Here is a 25,006-nt window from a genome sequence, read left to right on the forward strand (position 1 = left end):
TCCCCATGGGAACAGTCCAGCCCCAGCTGCCAGGCCAGGTCCTCCCTGGACCAGAAACAAGCATACTGGGACCGGTTTCGAGGAATCACCACGCTTCAGCCAGGCTAGCTTGTATCTGGTGTCATGGTGTGCCCGGGACCCCTTTCTGGGCATACCCTTCCCACTCGGGCGACAAAAGCAAAAAAGAACAGTTGATGGACGGAATGTAGACCAAATCAAACATTCACCCCCAGTCACAGATCTGGGTTTAATCCATCAGTTTTTTTTACACACCATGCCATTCTATTTAGGACCCGGCCATATGCAAATCAGTCTTGACCCTGTTCCCCATGGGAACAGTCCAGCCTGAACTGCCAGGCCAGGTCCTTCCTGGACCAGAAACAAGCATCCTGGGACCAGTTTCAGGATATCATCCCTCTTCAGCCAGGCTAGCTTATACCTGGTGGCATAGTAAGCACGGGACCCATGTCCTCTTGTGTGGATTATTGGACTACTCTAGCAAGGCACTGAATGGGTGGGTGATGCGCAGCAAGTTTAACCATTACGATGAGCTTTACAACTTGATTCTTAGGGAGCACTTTCTCAATAAATATTTCACAGAGCTGTGCCAGCACCTAGTAAACAGCAAATTGCTGGCCCCCATGTAGCTTGTCGAGGAGGCAGACCTCTGGGCCTGCACCAGAGTATCCAAAAAGGCATCTGGGACTCCCCAAAGAGTGTTCAGGGGGTCCCACAAGGAAAAGAGAGGGGGTACAAATGTAAAAGTAAGGACTTCTCAAATGGCCCCCATAATAATTCCTGAGGGAACAGTAGTAACCAGACCCAATCTGGGCCAAAGAAGAAAGGTTCCTTTGACAAACAGAAAGGGGGTTTTGTCCCCCAGTATACTGAATGCTAAAAGAATGAACACTCTAAGGGAGATACCAAATGTCTCAAGAGGGAATGTTGAAAATCCAAAGTTCAGGTCAACCCCGATGGAGGGTAAGCCAGCTACAGAAACTACATAGTGCCCGCTGAAACAGTACCTTTAATGGAGCAAAGCTTCAACATCGAGGGCACAATGTGCCAGTTCCAATCCTCACAGTTGGGTCCCACATCAGCGTTGAATTCTGTTGAAGTGAATGGGATGTGTTATCATCCAGCTGGGCAGAGCTTTGTTGTAAAGCTGTGCAGGCTGTGAATCCACTGTTGTCGAGCAGTCTCTGTGTTGGGGTCCCAGATGCCAGCATTGGAATTTCTGCTACACTTCAGACGATGTGTCGTTTTGCAGAATTCAGCTTCAGAACCTACTTCTGAGGCCCAGGACTGGAGGGGCACCTCAAGCAAGAGTAAGATTCAAGAGATGACAGAGAACAGCAGCACCAGGAGAATTGCAGGCAGTTGTTGATGTACCTGAGACTGCAATAGAACAGGGGACAATCCAACAAGCCCTTGGAGTCACTCTAGGTTCAGAATGATGTGTCCAGTTCTTGTCCTCAGCAGGGCAGAGATCAGCAGGCAGCAGGACAGCACAGTAAAGCAGAGAAGCAGTTCCTTGGAACAGGCAGTCCAGGCAGAGTGGAAATCCTTATAGTACAGCAGTCTTTATTCCAGAAGAGTTTTTCCCAAGTCCAGTAGTGATCTGATTTTCTAGGTTCAGAGCCCCAGTACGTATACCAAAAGATGCCTTTGAAGTGGGGTGACTTAAAAGCAGCTCCTTGAAGTGCAGAGGTCCCTCTTACATCCCCGCCTTGGCTCCAGAATGTCAGTAGGGGTAACCAGGCCTTTGTGTGGGGGACAGGCAATTCCCTATTGAAGTGTAAGTGTGAGATCCCCTCCACCCTTCCAGCCCAGGAAGGCCCATCAGAATTCAGATGAATGTAGATGTGTCTTTTGTCACACCGACCCTTCCTGTGTTAATGGCTGCCTAGGGGGCATGCAAAAACTATAGCTGTCACTTAGCCCAGACCTGTATTAGAGACAGGTTGCAAGGCACACAGAGCAGTAAGAGCATAGAAATGCCCATTTTCTAAATGTGGCATTTCTAAAATAGTAGTGCTAAATGTGATTTTTACCATTAAAGAGGATTTATCATTACCTTACCAATGATATGAAACATGAGGTAACTACTCCTTTCGGATCAAGAATTACAGCTTAAAAGTATATTAAGGAACTCCCAATCCTAGTCTAGGAGACGAGTAGGCCTCACAGTAATTAAAAATGACTTTGGGCGTTTTTTCATTACCAGGACATTTAAAACTAAAAAGGTAAATGTCATGCCTTTAACTTACAGAGCACCCAGCCCTCGGGGTTAACCAGGGCCTACCTTAGGGGTGGTGTAATAAAAGGTGAGTTTATTGCTTGGCAAGAGGTTTTAAAAGCCAGTTCGAAGTGGCAGTGAAATTGCACACACAGGTTCTGCAATGGCACACCTGAGACATGTTTACAGGGCTACTTAAGTGGGTGGCACAATCAGTGCTGCAGGGCCACTAGTAGCATTTAATTAGGCCAAGCCCAAGGTAATGGGGTCTCCGGAGCAAATATCAGTCTGGGAAGGGGGGTCAAGTGGCCCCCCCTTCTGTACAAAAAAAAAATTGAGGCCAAGCCTCAGGGATGTGGTCCCCAGGGCCGAGATCGGCCTGGGGAGGGGGCCACGCCCCCCCCCCAAAAATGCAATGCTTAGGCAAGGCCCTGGGAGATGCTATCCTTGGGGCTGAAATTAGCCTGGGGGGCCACGTGGCCCCCTCTAAAATAAATAAATATTTAGGCTGGGCCCTTCAGAATGGGGTCCTAAAGGCCAAGATCAGCACAGGGTTGGGTGGTTGAGGGGTTGGGCGCATGCATGACCTGACTTCAGGTCAGGCCCTGTGGCAGACCCCTGCTGCGCACGGCAGTTGATCATATGCAGGGTTGGGCTGTTATAGGGGTTGGCTTCCAAAGGCACCGCACAGTGGTAAATGGATTAAGGCATAGTAATGAAAATTACTTTACATTTAAAAAACATAGAAATTCATTGAAAAAAACAAAGGCTATGGGGGCATTATAGTTAGGAAATAGAATTTAAAATTTTTTTAGCAATTCACTGTAAAAACCAAAGGTACAGGGATGCTACAGATAGGTTTATGAAATTACTCGTACAAAACCAGAGAAATTCAGCAGTTATAGTTAGTTATTTTAAGTCACTATAACTGGCTCCTCCGGGCCCCGGGGAGGTGGTGGTCCCTGGAGAGGTCCGTCAAGCCCCCCGCATATGTTATGCTGTTTCCCGAGGGAGACTGTAGTCCCCGGGGCCAGGGAGGTCCGCGCAGCCCTCCTGCATATAATAAAATTTAGCTCCGGGGGAGAGGTGGTCTCTTGGGCTTCAATAAGCCTGAGGAGGGGGAGCCCATGTGCCCCCTTCCATTTGTTTAGTCATAAACAAAATGCCCGAGACCTGGCCCACCGTGGTCTAATTAAACTATATGTGCGGGGTCCTGAATTATTATTTTTTAATTTAATGATTTTGATGGATCCACGGCTCTAGTTGTGGACTTCACTGTACATAAAAAAAAAAAAAAAGCTTTTTAGCCTTGGTGGTGTCCCAGGGGAACCCTCCTTGGACCAAGGCTAGGGGGTTAGGGTATACATATCCTGCCCTTTTCCTTTTGCATTAACTTTTTTTTTTGGTCTCAGCTGGGAACGCTTCTTGTTCAAAGTGTTCAATCGGATCTCAGCTGGAGATCTCCCTGGATCTGCGGCCCTAGATATACATTTGGTTTCCTCTATTATCTCAAAAACTACTGAATGGATTTACACTAAATATAAAAACACATGGTCTGTGGACCAAAAGCTACCTTTTTGCCATATTTGGTGTAATTCCATCCAGTGGTTCAGGCTGCAGGCGTGTCTGAAGAGTTTATGGGAATTAACATGAGAAACACACTCTTTTGACCCCGCCCTTTTTTTCTCAGCTCCTGCTTGACGGATCATCCCGAAACTTTTCATGCACAACAAGACCCTAGTGGGCACTTCTTTTAAAAAAAAAGGTAAAGTAAAAAACTGCTTTTTCTATGGATTCTAGGTCCTAACTATAAATCTATAACTAGCTACTGGCAACTGCCAATGGGTAATATTTATTTATGTGTTTCTGTTGAAAATGTGCACTTTGTTTATAACTGAGCTAAAACTGTGCATGAAGCTTGAAGCTTTCCATTCAGGTCATAAAAATGGCTAAGTTTTGCTGTGCCAAGATTTGTCCAGCTCCATCAAGGGAGAGAAAATAAAAAAAAAGATTATCTTCCATTTTAACTTCTATAGGAAACTTTGATCTCCACTGTAGCAAAACTGTAAAACAGAATTACACAAAAATTGGCATGCGCCTACAACTTTACTCAGAGGTGTGCCTTTGCTTGGATTGGTGTAAATTCATTCATAATGTTTGAGAAATTTGCATTTCAAAAAGGCTTTTGATGGACTGCAAAGGAATGCATTATTGTGGAGATATATTGACTAATAATGTGCAGATTCTCTGCTAATGCCTTTTTTGAAGGCTGTATGCAGCAGGATGTTGCCATCCATAGAGGTATGGTCACATAGCTTGATTTAGGGCAGGCCCTTTGATCAACCTCCTCAGTGCCCAGCCAAAGCCTGTAGACAACAGGGGTTGCTGATCTAAGGAATCGGGTTTCTGTTCTAGACGTTATTACAAAAAAATTTAAAAATTAAGTTATGGTAAACAATAACTATAATATCATAATGTGTCTTCAAAGAAACCTCTGAAATTCAGTCAAAAACCACAGTTAAATTGCAGCTGTGGTTACAAAAAAAAAAAAAAATCCTCCGAAATACTCCATTATGGTTATCTTGGTAAAGCAGCGCCCGCACACTTGCTATGCGTGTGTGTGATTTCATGGAAAACAAAAACTGAGAAACCACATTGGAGGAAACCAAATCATGGAAACCTAATTTTAAAGAAAGACAAATTTAAGGAACTACACACAAAAATAAAAAATACAGGAAGCATTTGAAAAGAAATATAATTAATTTTAAGGAAAAATCAAAAATTGTATTAAACTTGGGTGGAGTTTAGGACTGCAGTGGGATTTTTGAGTTCAGGGGTGGGTAATGTTTATGGTGATGAGGATTTCTACGGGTCAGGAGTAATAGGAGTTTGGGCATAGAAAGAGGTTTTTTGGGGGGGTTCAGAGATGAGTGAAGGGGTGGTGAGGAGTTTTTAGGGTTCATGGATGAGTGGTGTTTGAGTGTGTGAGGTGTTTTTAGCTTTCAGGGGTTGTTGGAGTGTAAGGGTATTGAGGCATTTTGGGGTTAATGGATGGGCGAGGCTTAGGACTGGTGAGGTTTTTTAAGATTTAATTATAAGTAGAGGATGTGGTGGGGAAGACTTTGTAGGGTTCAGAATGGAGTGAGGACTAGAATGGTGAGGGGTTCTACGGATTCAGTGATGGGTGGCGTTAGATGTATAAAGGGATTTTAGAGTTCAAGAATGAGTAGTTTAGGGTGATGAGGAGTTCTTATAGGTCATGGATGGTTGGTGTTTATGGGAGAGCGAGGCTTTTTTAAGTAACAAGAGTGGGTGGAGTCTGGATGTGCTGAAATGTTTTAAGGGGTAGGGGACGGGTGAGGTTTAGGTGTAGAAAGGGGGATTTAGAGGTTTGGAATGGGTTGAGTAAGGAGTTGTGAGTGATTGTATGGTTCAAAGATTGTGAATTTTGGGGGTAGAGAGGACTTTTAGGCTTTGGGCATGACTGTAGTTTAGGTGTGGTGAGGAGTTTACGAATGGAGGGATTGATGGTGTTTATGGGTTGTGAGGGGTCAGCGATGGATGATGTTAATAGAGTGGTGAAGGTTCAGCGAATTAAAAGCATCTGAAGTAATTGTTTGACAATGTAAAAGATATAAACATGAAATAATGTCCAGTGAAGTAAAGCAGTGAACTAAATATCTCAGAGAAAACGGTTTCTAAAAGTTAGATCTGCAACAATTGCATTCAAGCTTAAAACAAAATAATTCAAAAGCCAATTTCGACCAAAAATGCAGTCTATGAATTGTTATCTAGGAAAAGGTAAATGCTATTCATTCTGAAAATTTCCATTAAACAATTTAGATGAAATGGTTTCTCAATTATCATATTCAATGAAATTGTTTTTCTATGAAGTCACATATAACCACGCAAACCATAACTTGCACACTAAATGCAATGCTTATGACAACAGGAAATGCCAACCTCACACTCCATTCATTCAAAATATTAGCTTATGTCATAAAACAATTAATCTTCTACCCTCTTACACCTGTCAATTGCCTTCTGTTAAGTGACTTGATTTGCAATATGTTACTGTTTCTAACCTTTCCTATAGGTCAACTACATGTAAAAACCATCCTTATAGCTTTTCTACAAATGCATTTATGAAATCGGCGTGGAATCCAAGCAATTTTCCACAATTTTATGGGTATTTTCACAATGGTAATCTTTGATACATTTACAATTTGCGCTGTAAGAATGCAAATGCCTGTAAGAACAACCCCTAAAACAGGATACGCTATACCAGGATGTTGTTCCTAAAGTTACACAAATACCACAACAAATGCTTCTTTACAAACAGCATAGATAATGATAACAACAAACATACATTTTTATATTTTATCTTAGCAACCTCACAGATGGGCCCAATGTATAACTGCCATTCACGAATGCACAATTTGCACTTCTACTGGATTCAGAATGGGAATACTATTCGGAAAGCATGCATGTACTATTGAACTGAAGTTAAAATTTTCCATTTGCAGGGGTTTGCAGAAGAGCCTTTGTTCGACTTGGCATCCATGGCGTGGTCTCCCCTAACTTTTTGCCTCTGCTCCCTGGGTTGTTGATGTGTGCTGGACTCTGCTTTTAGCTGTTTTGGATTCTCTGGGCACTTTACCACTGCTAACCAGTGCTAAAGTGCAAGTGCTCCTATGTAAAATGTATGTGTAATTGGCTTATCCTTGATTGACATATTTGATTTACTATTAAGTCCCTAGTAAAGTACACTAGAGGTGCCCAGGGTCTGTAAATCAAATGCTACTAGTGGGCCTGTAGCACTGGTTGTGCCACTCACATTAGTAGTCCTGTAAACATGGCTCAGACCTGCCATTGCAGTGTCTGTGTGTCCAGTTTTAAACTGGCAATTCGACTTAGCAAGTGTACACAGTTGCCAGGCCTAAACCTTCCCTTTTCATGCATGTAAGGTACCCCTAAGGTAGGCCCTAGGTAGCCCCATGGGCAGGCTGCAGTGTATGTTAAAGGTGAGACATGTACTGATGTGTGTTACCTGTCCTAACAGTGAAATACTGCTAAATTCATTCTTCACTGTTGCAAGGCCTATCTCTCTCATAGGTTAACATGGGGGCTGCCTTTAAATATTATTAATGTGCAGATTGCCTTTGAGAGCAGATAGAAGTGTGAAGTTTGGGGTCTCTGAACTCAAATTTTTTTGTGAAGTTGGTTTTTAGATTGTTAGTTTGAAAATGCCACTTTTAGAAAGTAGGCATTTTCTTCCTTAAACCATTCTGTGACTCTGCCTATTTGTGGATTGCCTGTCTGGGTCAGTTTTACAGTTGGGCTGTTTGTGAATCCCCTCTAGACAATGAGACAAAGGGAGCTGGGGTGTAGCCTGCATATCCTGATGAGCCATCTGTTCTAAAACGGAGGGAGGAGTAGTACTTATACCTGAATGGGCTGTGCCTGCCCTCTCACAATGCAGTCTCTAACCCGCTGGTGTGTGTCTAGGGCCTGGCCTGGACAAGGCAGGATCTTGTGAACAACAGAGACTTTCCTTTGAAGTATGCCTACTTCAAAGGCAGAAAAGGGTATAAGTATTAGACCCAGAACCCCTGGAAATTAGATCACTTCTGGAATCAAGAGGAACCTCTGCCAAGGAGAAGAGCTGAGGAGGAGTGCTGCCCCCGTCTGTGACTGTATTTTGTTGGGCTGTCCTGCAGTTGCTGCTTCTGCCTGTGAAAGGAGACAAAGACTGGACTTTGTGGTATATTCCTGCTTTTGAAGAATCTCCAAGGTTTTGAGTTGAGCTTGCCTCCTGTTTTGAAATCTCAGAGCCATCAAAGACTTCCTCTACTAATATTTGGATTCTCTGCTGAGACTCCTGCCGCCCTTCCAAGTGGTGTCCTATCCAGTCCCTGGGCACTTGAAAGGGGAAGCTGGCAGACAAAAGCAAAACATCCATGCACAGAAAGATGTGCAGGGAAATTTTCAATGCACCATCTGCAACGCGGCTGATAAATGATGTGCCACCTGCATGCGGCTGGGAGATCGATGCATCACGGCTGGAGAAACGACGCACAACACCTGCTGCAGCTGCTGATAATGACGCAATCCCATGCATCGCAGTTTTCTAACACTGTGCAACAGGATTTTCCACGCATCGTCGCTGGGCGTCAAAGTCAACCAGACTCTGCACGGATGCGAGGTGCCCCATCTGGAAATCGACGCATCGCTCTCTTACAAGGGAGAAAAACATTGCATCGCCAACCCGACTGGAGAAAAAGCAACGCATGGGCTCTCTTGTGAGGAAGGAATCAACACATCGCTGCCTTTTCCAATGCACGCTCACCGGTGTGGCTTTATTTTTTACTTTAACCAGGTACTTTGTGCAAAATCATCGTTCCTATTGTTTTCTATGGAGTAAGACACTTAGCACGTCCGTCCGCCATAATATGACCACAGCTGGATTTCCGCCACAAGAAGGGTGGAAATCCAGCTGTGGCCAGGCTGGTGAAGGGTATTAAGGTGGCACTGCTACTACCAGCAACTCCACGCCAGTAGACCGCCGCCAGCCGTATTATGTCAAATAATATGGCCTGGCGGTGTTCTGCTGGTGGGCGCTGCTGGAGGTAGCAGTGCCCCATCCCCTGCCGGAAGACCCCCCTGGATGCAGGTAAGTTGTGTTTCCGACAGGGGACGGGGTGCGGGGTGTTGTATGTGTGTGTTGGGCTGTGTGCATGAATGTGTGAGTCTGTGCATGAATGCCAATTAGTGTGTAGTGTTGTTTGTGTGTGTGTGCATGTGTGAGAATGTGTGTATGAATGGAAATGTGTGTCTGCGTGTCAGTTTGAATGTGTGTATGGATGTGTGCGTGAATGAATAGATACATGCATGTATACCTGTGTGAGTGAGTGTGTGAGTGCGTGGTGTGTGCCTGCGAGTGTGCGTGTATGGGGGGAGGGTTGGAAAGGGGAAGAGTGGATGGAGAAGGGTGGGGGTTGTCTAGGGAATGTTACTCCTATCAGTGACAGGGAAGGAATTCCTTGTCACTGGTAGGGCCTACTGCCATGGTTTTCGTGGCGTTAAGAATGCCTCGAAAACCATGGCGGTAGGCAGGGTCATATTGCTGCCACCAGTACAGTTGCAGACGCCGGGTTGGAGCGTTGGGGCCCCCCTTGTGACCCTCATGGCACTGGAGATGTCTCAACATCGTAAAACAGGTACTTTTAAAGGAGATATGTAGGCCATAAGTTCCTTATGTGGACATTACTGATCTACATGTTGCCTACCTATTTTTATGATGTTTTATATATGTATGCTAATGTTCCTCCTATGGACATGACCTGCTATTATGTGATTTTTCACTTGCCATATATTGAACAATGTTCCTGATATTGGCATTTATGATATTTCTATGACAATTGCATTTGTGTAGTAACGTGATTCCTGACTACTGCTTATGTTGCAGAATATTAGGTAACCTGTGTGTTATATGTGACTACTGCTGGTTCTGCAGAGTAACTGATGTGTAATGTTCTGACAACTACTAAGGTAGCAGGATATTACTGACATGTTGTGTTTGGTCTAATAATTGTGTTGTGTACAATGCAGTATATTTTCATATAACTTGGTGTTGTGTTTCCTTTGTGGTGGGGATAGTGCGTCACGTGTGTTGTGTGTGCTGTACAAACGCTTTTCACATTGCCTCTCGTGCCAAGCTTCCAAGGGGGTGAGCAGGGGTTATCTTGGAATCGTAACTCCCTTGCCCTGACTAGAGTGGGTGGGTTCCGCCCGGCTTAGGCACATACCCTAGCCAAACAGAAACCTCCTTAGTAACAGTACCTTGTTACATTTGCAATTCACAATGGATCGCAAAAGTCCTTCTACCTTTGTTATCTACTGATAATTCATCCACAATCTTAGTATACGCCTGTAAATCTGCTGGTAGAGATATCTCTCTAGACCAGCCTTCCATTACATATTTCTTTATGAGTGCAATATCTTCATCTTTTATCATTTCTGCTTTCCAGTCATCCTCTGTAAAAGTGCTGCCATCACACACATCTACAGTAGCAAACAAACATTCTTCATCACTGTTATCCAAAACTCAGTTTTCTCACTTGTTTCAATCATGGAACAGGACAAATAGTCAGCCCTAATGTTTTTTCCGACTGGTATGTATTCTGTTTTGAACTCATTTTGTAATAATTTCAAACTCAATCTAGTGATTCTTGGAGTGTGTTCTTTGATGACATCACCACTGAGAATGCTTTCCAATGGCTGGTGATCAGTCTTGAGCGTGAACCTTCTCCCCAGATGTAGCTCTTGAAGCGTGCTACAGCCCTACAGCAAGCCAGTAATTGTTTACTGGGAGCAGTTATAAAATGTTTGAAAAAGTTATTTATGAGAGAAGGAAGTACTATGGAAATTGTTTCAGACAAAGGGGTACAAGTTATTTCTAAAGGTTTGCTATTCAACACAAGCAAGTGGCTTTATACCATCTGCAGGGAAATGGTTTGGTCAAAAAAACGAATCGCACTTTAGTAGAGTGCATACAGCGGGCAATTCAAAACAAAATTGAGGTGAATGAAGCAGTAGAAAGCATGTTGTGGTCATATCGTTCGAGTCCCAATGCTGTTTCTGGTGTTTGTCCATTTGTAGTTAAGAGAGGTTGCAGTGCAGACTCTATGTTGTGTCCAGCATGGTCGAGAGAAGCCTAATTAAGACCTGATAAAATCAAGTCTTTAGACAAAATCTTAAGACCTAATTTCCAAGAGTTCTAAAATAAAATGAAAGAAAATGATGATGCAAAATATAGAGTCAACCAAGAGAGAACAGCTCTGGCTACAAACCTAACAACCTGCTATATGGGTGCTCCCCTGCATTGTACTGTGATGCCAAGGTTGCTTATGAAGGGTCTGAGCTCTGCTAGGTGGGCCTGTGCTTGCAAGCCTGGAGTGTACCATATGTTAGAGGGGTAGTGTGAACTTCACTGGTTGACACTCTCAGCTGGGAGTGAAAAGTGAGGCAATTGGGAGCCTGGGGATGTAGAATGAACAGCCTCAAAGTGGAAAAAGGACCCCTTGCAGATGATAACAGCCCCACGGCTATATGTCTTTTTCCACCTTATCCACCATCTAGCCTTCATGTTGTTATCCAATCAGTGTATGCATCCAAGAAGATTAGGTATTAAGGAAAAGTGAGGAGGGGAAAAGTTGGAGCAACTGAAGGTAGTTTTGACTGAAGGTTTGAAACTAAGCTGAACATAGTTGAGTCAGTAGAGCAGAAGGAGCCACATGAAGAACTCTTTTACTAGAGAGCAAGAAGCACATAATAGTAAAGACCAATTACCTTTAAATAGCAGGAAATGGTGAAGTTAAGAGAAATAACATCAGAGCTGAAGTGCAGGGCTTCACAGGTGGAGGATCTGTCTGGTACTCACAGCGTGGAACTGCTTTTTAATGTCTACAGTTAGGCAACAGGTGGCCAAGTTGGTTGATAGGTATGGCCTGCCTGCTACTATAATATACACCTCCATTGACTTTCTGAAACGGTCAAGAATGGACATATGGGGGCAATCCACCAGGAGCTGATCTGTACATTGTTTAATGAAGGTGTAGCTCTAGAAGTCAGACAAACTGATTTAGCCAACAGAAGTATTATCTAAGTAGAGTTCTGCCTCTGTTCTTCTAATAATAATTAACTGCCTTTACCTTACAGGGATTACATGTGAATGTTGGCAGAAACAAGGAAGCCAGTTAAAGTCCAAGGTGGCTACACTCATCACCACAACAAGACCTTTGCCAAGCTAAAGTACAAGTTCACTTCTAAAAATGCTTTTTATGCACTGTCTTCCTTTACAAGACCTGACCTCCCAGTAAATGTTCAAGGGAGAAAGAGCTTCCTTGGGTTGGTGGAAGAGGTCAGGGTCATTCGGTACACCTCTATTTTTTCTTATTGTACATCCATCCAGTGCTAGGTGTTTTCAGCAGCTTGTCATTAGTAGAGGTTACCAGAGGATGTTGGAGCCAAAGATACAGTCCTTCTCGCTGAAGCATGAAGTTGTGTTTTTCTGCTGCACCCATGGGCGTAGGCCTGGGGTGATTTGATTCGCAATGCAACATGAATGCCTGTGGGTAAGGCAGTAGCACAAATACATTGGCTGGTCTGGCTGGGGGTCAGTACATACATCAAGAAAAGTGAATGCATGGTAGGCTAGGAACTATCAGTGTTGAGTGTAAACGCATTGAAATTTATATAACTCTGTCACATATTGTTATTGCGTGCAATGCCACAGGAAATCCACATGTTAATGAGAAACTCACAAAGTCAGAATGAAAATGGTATGGCCAGCTGCTATGTACCACTTTTCCATACTCTGACAGTGACGTGTTTATGTGGGTGGGACCCAGTTTCCTTTTCAATGTAGCTACCAATTTAAGAGTGACATACATGATGTTTGACAGGAAAATTCTCTCTCTAAGTTTTTATTCCACTAACATCAACAATTATTACGTTTTCCAAAAGCACTGCTTCTTTTTGCTACAGAAGTAATCTACATTCTAAACAATATCCTGCTCCCTGGTGCAGATGCTTGCAGCAGGCATGAACAAAATCATTATTTTTTTAAGTCTAACAGGTATGCCCAACTCTGCAAAAATCATGTCCTGCCTTTTCCATAACTCACCACAGTTTCTCTTACTCCACCTTTTCTGATGACTCCTGTCTTGTTACTTGTATCCTTGTTCCCTTCATTCTGTCTCTTCCATCCCCACCCTACTCCCATCCTTCTTCCACCCACCCCCCCATTTTTATGGGCGAGCGCAAAGTGCTCCATCCCATTCTGTAATCTCTCTTTGGGCTTCAAACCACGCCCATGTCACGTCAGACACTTACATTGGTTCATGGACTTGCCTTTTAAAATTTGCTTGCTTTCATTTGTGAAAGGCAAGCATACATTATGCCTTTTCCGGTGTTTAGCCCACCTACACAGTACCGGTAAACTACTAAAAACATACGAGGCTCGATGTTTTCAGCATGGTGTCCGGACTACCTTATCTGTTTATTTTCCACGCAGTGCGATCGCGCTTCATTTTACATAGTGCGATTGTGCTGTGTTTTTTGTTCTTTACAACGCTCATAGCTCTAACTTCTTTTATCTAACAGTTGACATTCTCTATAGCACTGACCCTTTTCTCTGCTATCTTGCATAATGTCACTGCCTCTTTAGAACCCATTCGTTGAAGCGGACAGAGGCGAGCGGTGACATTGATAGACAAAAAACATTACCATCTGTGCCCCGCAGGGGAGGGACAGCTCCCAGCGAACAGCATGCTGCTGTCTCTGTCATGCCCCCACTCGCTTGGTAATTAAATTCTAATACAGTTTGGAGGCAATGAAAGGGCTTCCCCGACTTGTAAGCCGCTCGCTGCTGATGTGGTGCGGGGTGCACAAACTTAAACGCTCTCCCGCTCTCTGTGTATACCTTCCTGTATCTCTCAGGGGGCTCCCAGTTCAAGGTGTGTGTTTGAGACGCGCTGCTATCCCGGGGACCTGGAAGGGTCACTGAAGTGGAGCATTCAATGGCATCCCCTAGTCGCAGAGCAGTCATCCTCATGCAGCTTGTGTGTCTGAAGCATTCAATGACAATTCTGGAGCAATAGGGACAGGGACACTGGAATTATATGGCAAGAGAGGAATAAAGATTCAGCAGAGTTGACTACATTATGTTGCAGGAATAGGCAAATTATGCAGCATGGTGCATCGCATCTTGTATCAGTATTATCTCGCTATGTTGTCCAAATAGCCAAAAGTTATACCTCATTAGTACCAGTTTAACACCTGTATACAACAATAAGCAGCTGAACAGTGTTCAATGCAAAAGGGTCTGCCATTGTGCGGCGCCACGTGTGCCACTTCTTTTTAGTACATTTTTGACATGTTTGAGCTAAAAACTGTTTTTTTTGTGGAAACATGCACATTATACAGCAAATGGTGTATTATGCTGCAAGTAAGCTTTGCATGAATAGGCAGCTTAATAGTAGTGTTAATAATGTGTTTTTTCAAGAGGTGTTTATTAGGGACAGTTTTCCCGAAGTACTTGTGACTGACAATGGGACGCAATTGATGTCCAAGCGGATGTGTGAATTTTTTTGGGTGAATCGTATTAAGCTTATTAGAACTGAGCTGTACCCTCCCCGCAGTAATGATCTTGTTGAGAGTCAACCTGTATCATATCATCAAAGATCAGTTGCAACTGGAATTGGTAAATGGTTTGTGTTGGGAAAAAGCAATAAAGGATATGTTATGGGCAACGAGAACAGTGCCACATATTAGTACAGGTATTGCTCCTTTTTAGGGGCGAGCGCAAAGCGCTCCGTCCCGTGTTGTAATCCTTCTTTGGGCTTCAAACCACGCCCATGTCACCTCAGTTTCTTTCATTGGTTTGTGCCTTTTAAAATCTGCTGGCTTTCATTAGTGGAAGGCATGCATAAGTCATGCCTTTTCCGGTGTTTAGCCTTCCTCGACCGCAGCGACCAAGTACTGAAAACATATGAGGCTCCACATTTTCCATCCGGTTTTCTGGACTACTTTTTACCTTTTTTCGCAGCACGATCTCACTGGGCAGAAGTCGAGCGCTTTGCATGACATCGACCAAGTTACATAGTTAGTTGCACCTTTGCTGGTTACGTAGATAATTGCACTTTTGCGGGTTACATGGATAATTGCACTTTTGCCGATAGGTTTCACTACGAGTGAACTTTTATTTCTGTTTGTGTGTCTGCTTTGCACTGATGGTGGCCCTCAGCTCGCTTATGTGAAACCACAACATTCATTTTAAAAGTTCACACACACTCATTCTTACTAACACACACACACGAATGCACATCCATTAACAACACTCATACCATTCAAACATGCACACACGCACCAAACATTAATTTTAAAACATCACACACACACACACACACACTCATTCTTTCACACATGCATGCACATCCATTAACACTGATAACATTCAAACATGCACACACGCACCAAACATTAATTTTAAAACATCACACACACTCATTCTTTCACACACACACACACACACGCACGCATGCACATCCATTAACAACATTCATAACATTCAAACATGGAGGCACGCACCAAACATTCATTTTAAAACATCACACACCCACACACACACACACTTACCTTCGCCTTGAGGGCCCAGGAGGGTTGGGACTGCTGCCTTCCCTCATTGGTCCTTAGGTCAGCCAATGAAGGAAGGCAGCAGTTCCTGCCTCATCACAGAGTGGGATGGGGTCAGTGAGACTGCTGACCCCACCCCACTCTGTGACGAAGTGTCACTGATTGGCACTCGCCCTGGGTGCTTCAGGGCTTAAACCTGAAGCACCCAGGGCGAAGTCAATGGGTGATGCTTTCCTCGTCACCCAGGGGAGGGCCTTGAGGCACTTTTGCTGAGCCGAGGAGGTCACGCTCATAGGAGCTGTGACCTCCTCAGCACAGCAAAGTTCAGCTCAGGCAGCCAGGAGTCTGCGAAAATCACGCATGTCTCACTCCTGGCTGTCTGAGCTGAAAATGAAGAGTGTCTGTCAGGCTGACCTTTGTTCAGCCTGACAGACACTCTTTATGAGGGGCAAAAGGTGGGGGGGCATGGCCCCTCCGCCCTAAAGGACGAGCCGCGCCTGCTGTGGACATGACACCGGTGGCAAGGACGATGACTCTTCCCTGCCTACGGTGAACTCTGCTGTCCGGAGACCGCCTGCATCCACATCCACTGTGTGCACTGGAGTTTATGTGACCTGACAGTGAACAGGGAAGAACACCACTGCATTCTCCAGCGGTGGGCCGGCTTAATACCCACTTACCTGCCAGTAAAAGACCTCCCCCCTACTGCCCCGGCCTGGGCCCTGTATTCGCTCTTGGCAGAGGTTGTGCAGCCCTCAAGCACATCCTGGGCCTTGCCGGTGAGCATAGAACCTCGGCGTGTATTGGTGCATGGCTGCAATGCCACTTAGTAACTTCTCCTGACACCACACCCTGTGCCACCAGAGGGCAAGAAAGAAAGGCCCGCAATGAGTATGCAGCAATGCCACATGCGCTTCCCACCAGTGTGGCTCTGAAGATCCTGGAAGGATAGGGGCGAGTGGGGAGGTGCTTCTTTTATGGGGCGGCTAAAAAAAAAAGAAAACCAAAACGAGATAAGAAAATCTACACAGCACTGAGACACAATAAGAGATGCTCTATAGAAATGAGAAAAAAAGAAGAGAGGAGACAATAAAAGGAGGTGAAGAGGGTGGAAGGGCACTGACCCAGCAAAGGAGAGAAAGACTAGGAAAAAAATGATACACATATATACAGACGCATAAGAGCCTAAAATCCCATAGTCCTGGTACATTAAACGGCCAGCGCCAAGACTTCCAAGAGCAGGTGTGCCAACCACCCACTCCATATGCACACGCTTTCTGTAGCACCACTACCCCCATTCAGCAAGTTAGCTGACCCCGCCACAGCAGCAACAAATGGTGCTTTTGGATTAGGCATCTACAACACTGTTTTCACGCAACTCACAAGACTGGTGGAGCTGTCAATAGATCACTATTGTTGCATTTTGATGACAGAGAACTGTATGATCTATTAAAGACTCTACAGAACACAGGGGCAAGGCAGACTTCAACAATGCTATAACAGCACTAAATAGATGTTTTGACCCGCAGCTCAATACTGAGTATGAGCGTTTTAAACTACACCAGGCCCAACAGGCAGATAAATAATCAATTGATATGTTCGACACACTTCTGAAAAAGCTGGCAAGCATGTACGTGAACATCAAGAAACTGGGAAAAGTCCACACCCAAATAATAAAGAGCTGCAAGTTGGCGGTACTCTGGCACCTTATCCTGTGGCAGCCAGGCATCTCTTTCAATGACATCCTGGTCCTAGCCCAATCCCTCGAGCTATTGAATAGCAGGGAAGTGGCCCAAGGCAAAGTCGCGGCCCTTAGTGGACCTCAGAAATGTGTGAAAGTGAAGGAGGGACGTTTTGATCCAATCCAAAGATGATCAGCACCTTCCCGTCTGGTGGGTGCCTCAGAGCAACTGGGGGACAGATGCAGCAACTGTGGTCCGGAACACAAAACTCTGAATGTCTGCCCAGCGAGAGGGTGTGCATGTTTAAAATGTGGCAAAATGAATAATTTTGCCAAGGTGTGCCAGAGCAAAGGACAAAGGCCCAACACAGCGTATCCGAGGAAGATGGCTGCTGCACTATGTCAACTGTCCCTCAACTAGCAGGAAGTCGAAGACACACCAAGCAGCAGTGGGCAGGGCATCAACCTGAATGACAATCAACACAATGTCTCCTAATATTGTTTGCCGGAAGGGAAGGCAACAAAAAGAGGCCACCCCACCATGTGCACGGTCGAAATAGGGGGAACCGCCATCACAACATTGATCGACACAGACGCATCTGTAAAAGTTATGGATTCAGTACAATTCAATCAGATCATACCATGGCCCACAAAATCCACCACCAAGGCACACATTTATACCTATGGAGGCATAGAGCCGTTGCCCCTCAAGGGAACTGTAGAAGTTGATGTGGTGAGCGAAGGCCACTCAACTAGTGCGAGGTTCCATGTCATCGAAGGAGGTACGATCACATTACTGAAGTACCACACAGCAATAGAGATGAAGCTGGTGTATTTGCAAAACAAGTGCATGTGGTTATAAATAAAGGAGCAAGTGGTAGCTCGTGGCTACCTGAGGGTGCGTCTAGTCATGTATTGAAGCATGCTCTAGCAATAGCATGAACCCATGTTGTTCAGGCCGTGGACACAACAACCTTGACCCTACAAACATATTTCAATTTGCTTTAAGATGGACTTAGCTGCAACAAGAACAACCCTGAAGCAATCATTGAGGCTTGGAAAGCTAACTGAGCACCTGGTGCTGCCTCACTGCCACCCCTTCTACTGCTTCAAGTGGGGTCAAGGTAACATTGTTCTCGCCTATAGCAGCTATTACTTATTCATTTACGCACCCATTAATACACGCTCGTCCTGACTGCTGCACGTACATACCAATGGACCCCAAAAAAAGCATAATTATGCATGCACATATACAGCAAATGCTCCAAGAAACAATAAAAACGTTTCTCATAACCTAGACATTCAGGCGGACGGGAATAAAATGTATTTATGCACATCCACTCAGTTCAGAAGTCCTTCTCCTTAAAAGCAAAGGAGTTTAACATTAAATAAAATTGTTATTTCAAAAATCAGAAAAAAAATAGCACTGGAACATTCTGATCTTTGTGATGTATTCATTGTTATTTTTGTACATCGGCGCTACCAATGTACTTTGTGTTTGCAATTGGCTCCTCCGTTGTATTTCTACCCTTCACCTTATCGTGTGATTTTGTGCAAATCATTTCAGCTCACTCAGCCTTCTTTCCTTCTGTCTGTGAAACAGTCAAGGCACAGCTCACAGGTACATTCAGATATATGGTTTGCAATAAACCACAGTACATTTGAAACCCTTGAAACTTTTAATTAATGGCATTTACAGGGGACTGCTAAGAATGCAGTCCCAGAAGTACTGAATGTGCCAAGAAATGTTTTGTGAAATGCTTGGAAGCATTACTAAAGGGATTATGCGGAAATGTAAAACAAGACTAATTTGTTCCAGGTATTTTCAATTCACAAAGCAGCAGGGGTATGGGTATAATGGAAAGGCCCCAAAATCAACCAGCAAGCTTAGCTGAGTGAATTTGACATAGTGTTGTACACAGCGGTAAAACACCGTGATGGTAACTGTTTTGCTATTAAATATGATGTACAAACCAATCAAAAAACAGTCACAACATTTAACTTATCTATATCACGTTCTAAATGTTTTCACACTTCATACATCTAGAACATCTCAGATTGTATTAGCTCTTCACAGTACGCATTTATTTACCATAGCTAGGTTTGCACAGACAAAAACATTAATAGCTTCTCTGTACAAAAATAACACAGAATAAATCCCAAAAACATAAAGAATAGAATTCTCCAAACCCTGGCTTTTTCCAATTTTTTGAATATCAAGTGTAAGAAATGGTGTTGTTAGTCAAGGGATGTGACTAGCCATCTTGAGTAATCACAATCCCTGTGAGGGTGATCCCTCAAAAAGTAAAGTAACCTGACCTCAGCACCCGGTTAGCTATGTCACAATGCAGACAGTCTTAATTTAGGACAATGTGTAAAGTATTTATGTGTTACCAAAACAATAATTAAGTCAAAACACAAGACAATAAAAATACCAAACGAATTAGAATAATAGAGTAGATTTTATTTAATAAAAACATACAAAACATCACAAATCTAATAAGGGGAACCCTGTAATTTGAGTGGCAAAAGTGGAACTCAAAAAGCTTCAGCAGTGCAAGGCAGCAGTCGGTAGAAGATGGATCCAGAAGGTCGGATAGCCATTGGATGCAGTCCTGGTGAAGCCATTGATTTTGGCAGGAAAAGCTGCAAGCGGGAGGAGTTTGAGTTTTGTGCCCAGGAAAGTCATCTCACCCTAGAAGATACTTTTGGCTCTTTCTCCTGGTACAAATATCTACTCTAACACTTAGGGCCTCATTACGACTTTGGTGGACATTTCAGAAGATTGCTGTGGTGGCGACCGCCAAAAGACCACCAAGTTTGCTGTAATCCGACCACCGTATTAAGAATCACACTGAAGACCTCCGCTAAACAGCCACAAATCCAACTCCCAACAGGAGGGTGGGAAAGAGGCGGTTCGATCACCATCACTGCCAGTCCAACAACTTTCCACCCACCAGATTACGAGCTACAAATCACCACAGCGGTTCTTCCATGGCAGAAAACCACTGGCGGTGCAAACTACTGTGCTGAAAAACACAGTTCAGACAGAACACAGCTCCATATTGGACAGTTCGAATACCCCACACCTGGCACACATACACACACCAGACACACCTACTCACTGCTCTATGTAATACACCCCCAGACAACCCACAATCCTTTGCACCACACAACAGCACGAACAACACAAAAAACACAATGAACACAATGAGTACACACAAATACCACAACCAACCATCACACACAACAAAACACTCCCACTCCACCAAGCACCCTACACTGCACCCTTACACACACAACACCCACCCCCACCCAGAATACAACCACCACCATGTCCAGACAAAAGCATCCATTCTTCACAGACGATGAGTTGAGGGTAATGGTTGATGAAAATGTCAGGGTAGAGTCACAACTGTTTGGAGCACAGGTCCAGCACACATCAATTGCCAGGAAAATGAGTTATGGCAGAGAATTGTCGACAGGATGAATTCAGTAGGCAACCATCCACGCACAAGGGAGGACATCTGGAAGAGGTGGATGGACCTACAGGGGAAGGTGCATTCCATGGCATCACAACATCAGATTGGCGTGCACAAGACTGGCGGTGGGCACCCACCTCCTCCCCTACACTTCACATCTTAGAAGGAGAAGGTCTAGGACATCCTGCATCCAGAGGGCCTGACTGGAATACCTGGTGGGCTGGACTCTGGTAAGTAACTACCACTCCTCTGGCACACATTCGTCCTGTCCAGCATGCTTCCACACCACCCAAACACTCCCCAATTCATTCTATCTCCCACTATACCTCCCACCTAATCACCAAATGCCCCTCTCCTGCATTCCACACCACCACCCAGCCCTAATTCCCACAGAGTCCCTGGCAAGTGCACGGATAGCAGTGCCAATAACAATCACTACAACTCCTCCAATGCACTAGCCTATTTACATCAAAACCTTCAATTTGCACTTCCCCCCACATCTCTTGCATGTATGACTATTGCACTAGCTACACCAAATGGATGCCTCGACTGAGGACCAATACATGGCAATGACAGCAATGCAATGGCACAACACAATGGCAAACAAGCCCAAACACAGCAACAGCACTGTCACCAAACCTAATGGCCACTTATCCAGATCAACAACCCTGAAAGGGACTAATGATGGGCATGAAAGCAAGAAAGGAAACTCCATGCACGACTTGTACAGACAAGACAAGCAACCTTGCATACACACATACCCTCCTCCCACTTGGACACCATGCTGTAATGTACAGCCATTCCCACTCACATCTAACAAGTACGATTTGCCACGAGCTAACAGGGCACACTTGTCATGGGATCCATCACACAGGACCTGAACCCACCCACCGAGCAAAAGTTACCTAACCTGATTGACACCAACCTCAATGGAGCATGGTACACATGTCACAATCCACTGCTGAGAATCATGTGAAGCCACTGTATGGCGGTTGCCATTTTATGCACATATCATGTTGTGAGGGCCCTAAATAAGTGTGCCATATACATTTTCAGTCAAACTGCAGAGTAGGTCTATGTTGTGCCATCATGGTTTTGCCAATGTATGTGACATGCATGAAACAGTGATGTGATATGGCCAGATGTCAGATGACGTGCATGTTGAGACACTCAGAGGCACATAGGCGGTCTAACCATAGAGGTATATAGCATGTCTATATTAATGATCAGCGCAGGACAGATCAGTGTGCCACATATGGTACATTACACATGTGATGTGTGTCACTAACGATTCACAGGGTCAGCAGTGTGCAGCAAGGGCGGTGTCCAAGCCGCTTCAACACACCCATTGTAGTAGGTGTCAGCAGTGCGACGCATGTCTAAAATGACATGTTATGCTTGCATGTGTAAATTTTCTCCTCTCTATCCTAGATACCCTGTCATGAGGAGTTGAGACATGCACCAGTGTACCGTCCACTTGTTGACCTTGCAACCCTGGAGGACAGGCATATCATCCAGACCTATTGTCTGACTCGTCAGACCATCATGTATCTATGTACCCAGTTGGAACCTGATCTATTGCCTGCCATATGCAATCCCTATACCATCCCTCCCACAGTACAAGTCTTGTCAGTGCTACACTTTCTTGCTACTGGCTCCTTTGAGAATACAGTATGCTTGACAGCAAGGATGTCACAGCCCATGTTCAGTCTTGTGTTGAAGGATGTACTGTGTGCTTTATTTAAACACCTGGACAGTTCATCTGGTTCCCCCAAAGTGCGGATTTGGCCTATGTCAAAGCAGACTTCTATGATATGGGACACATCCCTTATGCGATAGGGGCCATAGATGGCACCCATGTAGCCTTGGTCCCCACCAGTGCCAATGAACACATGCATCGGAACAGGAAGGAACAGGAAGAACTACCACTTGATTAATGTTCAGGTTGTTTGTCTGGCAACCCAGTACATCTCACAAGTGACAGCCAAGTTTCCTGGATCTGTGCATGACTCCTATATTCTGAACAACAGGCAGTGTGGCATGACTATACACAGAAAGGGCTTGGCTCATTGGTATGTATACATTTGGATGTGTGTCTCTATCATGGCACCTGTCATCACATTCTTACCTGTGGCTGTACCTGTATAGTAACAGGTCCTACCTTTGTGCACACAGGTGACTAAGGCTATCCTAACCTTCCCTGGCTGTTGACACCAGTGAGGTACCCTGCCATGGAAGGGAACTCCCTTTCAATGTGGCTCACGGCAGGACGAGGCGTGTAATCGAAAGGACATTTGGGCTTCTGAAAGGCAGACTAAGGTGCGTGGAAGTCTCCGGAGGTGCCCTCCTCTAGTCTCCCCAAAATGTATGCCAGATCATAGTTGCCTGTTGCATGCTCCACAGTTTTGCCCTGAGACGTCAGATATAATTGCTAGCTGATGATGACGAGGCGGCTGAACCTGTGGCTGGTAATGCATACATGGAAAGTGATGAGGAGCTAGATGAAGAAGGTGCAGCTGACTCTAGGACTGAGCTCATCAATCAGTGCTTCCAGTAACATACAGGTATGCTGACTGTGTATTTGCAAGTGTTGTATATCCACATTGTTTTGCGACAGTGGTCCTCCTGATTTGAATCATCAGGGGTGTTGTAATGTGTTCCTATCTTTTTGTGTGTGTTGGGGAGGTGGCTGATTGATTGTAAGGTCTTGAGTTAAAATAGTATCTTCTCTAACATGTGTACTCACTGCAGGTTCCTAGATTCACATCTCCTATGGACAGATCAGCATTGAGCTGTGTCCTGCATTCTCCCGTTCTCATGTCATCTCACTGACTAACTGTGTAATGTTAATCAATGCCTCTGCTACCTATGGCTTGAGGCATTCATGATCATTAACCTTTGGTAACTGTGTACAGAATGATGTTTTGCACATGATTTGTGATGTATTTCCTGAGACTGGTGATGTTGAAATAATATCTGTAGTGCCCTGCTTCGGTGGCATTCAACACTGGCCAGGACAACTATGAACTGCATATTTGCTTTATGTGGCACCATGCCTTCTATCCTGATGGTACTCTCTGTCATGGTCCCTTTTGCAGGTTGGATAAGTGAATATATACTCAAGTGTGTGGATGGAATAGTGACTCCCTTACATCTGCCCTGGGGCATATCTGTTCTACTATGTTTTATGCAGATGATGCCTCCCATTGCTGTCCATTACACTGGTTGTTGGTTTAGGGGGCCATAACCACATAACATTTTGCAGACATAACATTTGTAAAAGACACATATGCAGTTGCTGTGATCAATAGTGTTTATTGGGCATGCAGGGGAAATATGATTTATAAATATATGGTGCATGCAGTGACAAACAGGTGATGAGTGGGGTCAGGGTAGTTGGAATCATCAGAGTTGGTGGCACAACTGTAGGTAGCACAATTCCAATGTCCAAAGGCCATGGGAAAATGGAGGAATGCCATTGAACAGTCAACAGGGTGTCTCAGTGGCACACAAGGGGAACAAATTAGGAGAGTTTCGCTTCTTGGCAGTGGGTTTGGTCTTGGCACCTTCTCCAACAGGATGGACGTCCATGTTTGCGGGGGGTTCTTCAGCTTCAGAGGGAGGGGTGCCAGAGGCCTATGGTTCCCCTGGCAGAGCCTCTATTCCACTATCTGCGGCAAATGTGGAAGGTGCAGATGTGATGTGGCTAGTGGAAGGGGCCTGCTGGTGGGTGGAGGAAGCATGTAGTGTGGTGTTGTGGTTCCTGAGCACCCCTGCACTTGAGTCCATGGTGGCGTGGCATTGTGGGCCTGCCACTGCTGCATGACCTCCTGGTGGTATTCCCTCTGAAGCCTTTGGTTTTCCGCCAACATGGTAATGATCTGGCCCATCCTGCCCTGGGATTGACTGTATGCTCCCAGGACTTAGGAGATGGTTTGCTGGTCAGTTGACTCCCTTGAATGCTCGTCCTGTGGCCCACAGATTCCCTTCCACTCCTCCTACCCCATGTGCCTCTGCTCCTGGACTTGTGTGCCCACTCCCAGTGTCACTAGGACCTTCATTGACTTGGGTGTGTGAGGGCGACTCAGGTCCCAAACAATTGTTTGAACTTCCTTGGGACACAGGTTTGGGTACAAATAGTTGGCTGTGATGTTGATGCCTTAGGGTCGGGGTGTTTCATGTGGGCAGGGTAAGGCAGGGAGTGGTAGATTGATCAGGTGTCCCAGATCGACCAGGTGGGTTGTTAATGTCCATACATGGAGAGGCGTGGTCCTCAATGGGGCCTCATCCTGAGGAGGGCTGTCTGTCTCTGGTAACCTGTCCATGGTGGCACTGGCACTGGCAGGGGTACCTGTGGATGGAGTGACCTTCAGAGATCCATCTCTGTGGGTCAGTCCACCATTGTGA

At 45.0% G+C, this 25,006-nt stretch overlaps 1 protein-coding gene across 1 annotated transcript in view; it reads right to left on the bottom strand.

The window, feature by feature from the left end:
- Positions 1-25,006, bottom strand: part of PTPRQ (protein tyrosine phosphatase receptor type Q) — a 1,423,303-nt gene that overhangs the window by 1,341,465 nt on the left and 56,832 nt on the right. The window lies entirely within an intron of this gene.

Source organism: Pleurodeles waltl, chromosome 4_1 (genome assembly GCF_031143425.1).
Source record: "Pleurodeles waltl isolate 20211129_DDA chromosome 4_1, aPleWal1.hap1.20221129, whole genome shotgun sequence".
Lineage (NCBI taxonomy): Eukaryota > Metazoa > Chordata > Amphibia > Caudata > Salamandridae > Pleurodeles > Pleurodeles waltl.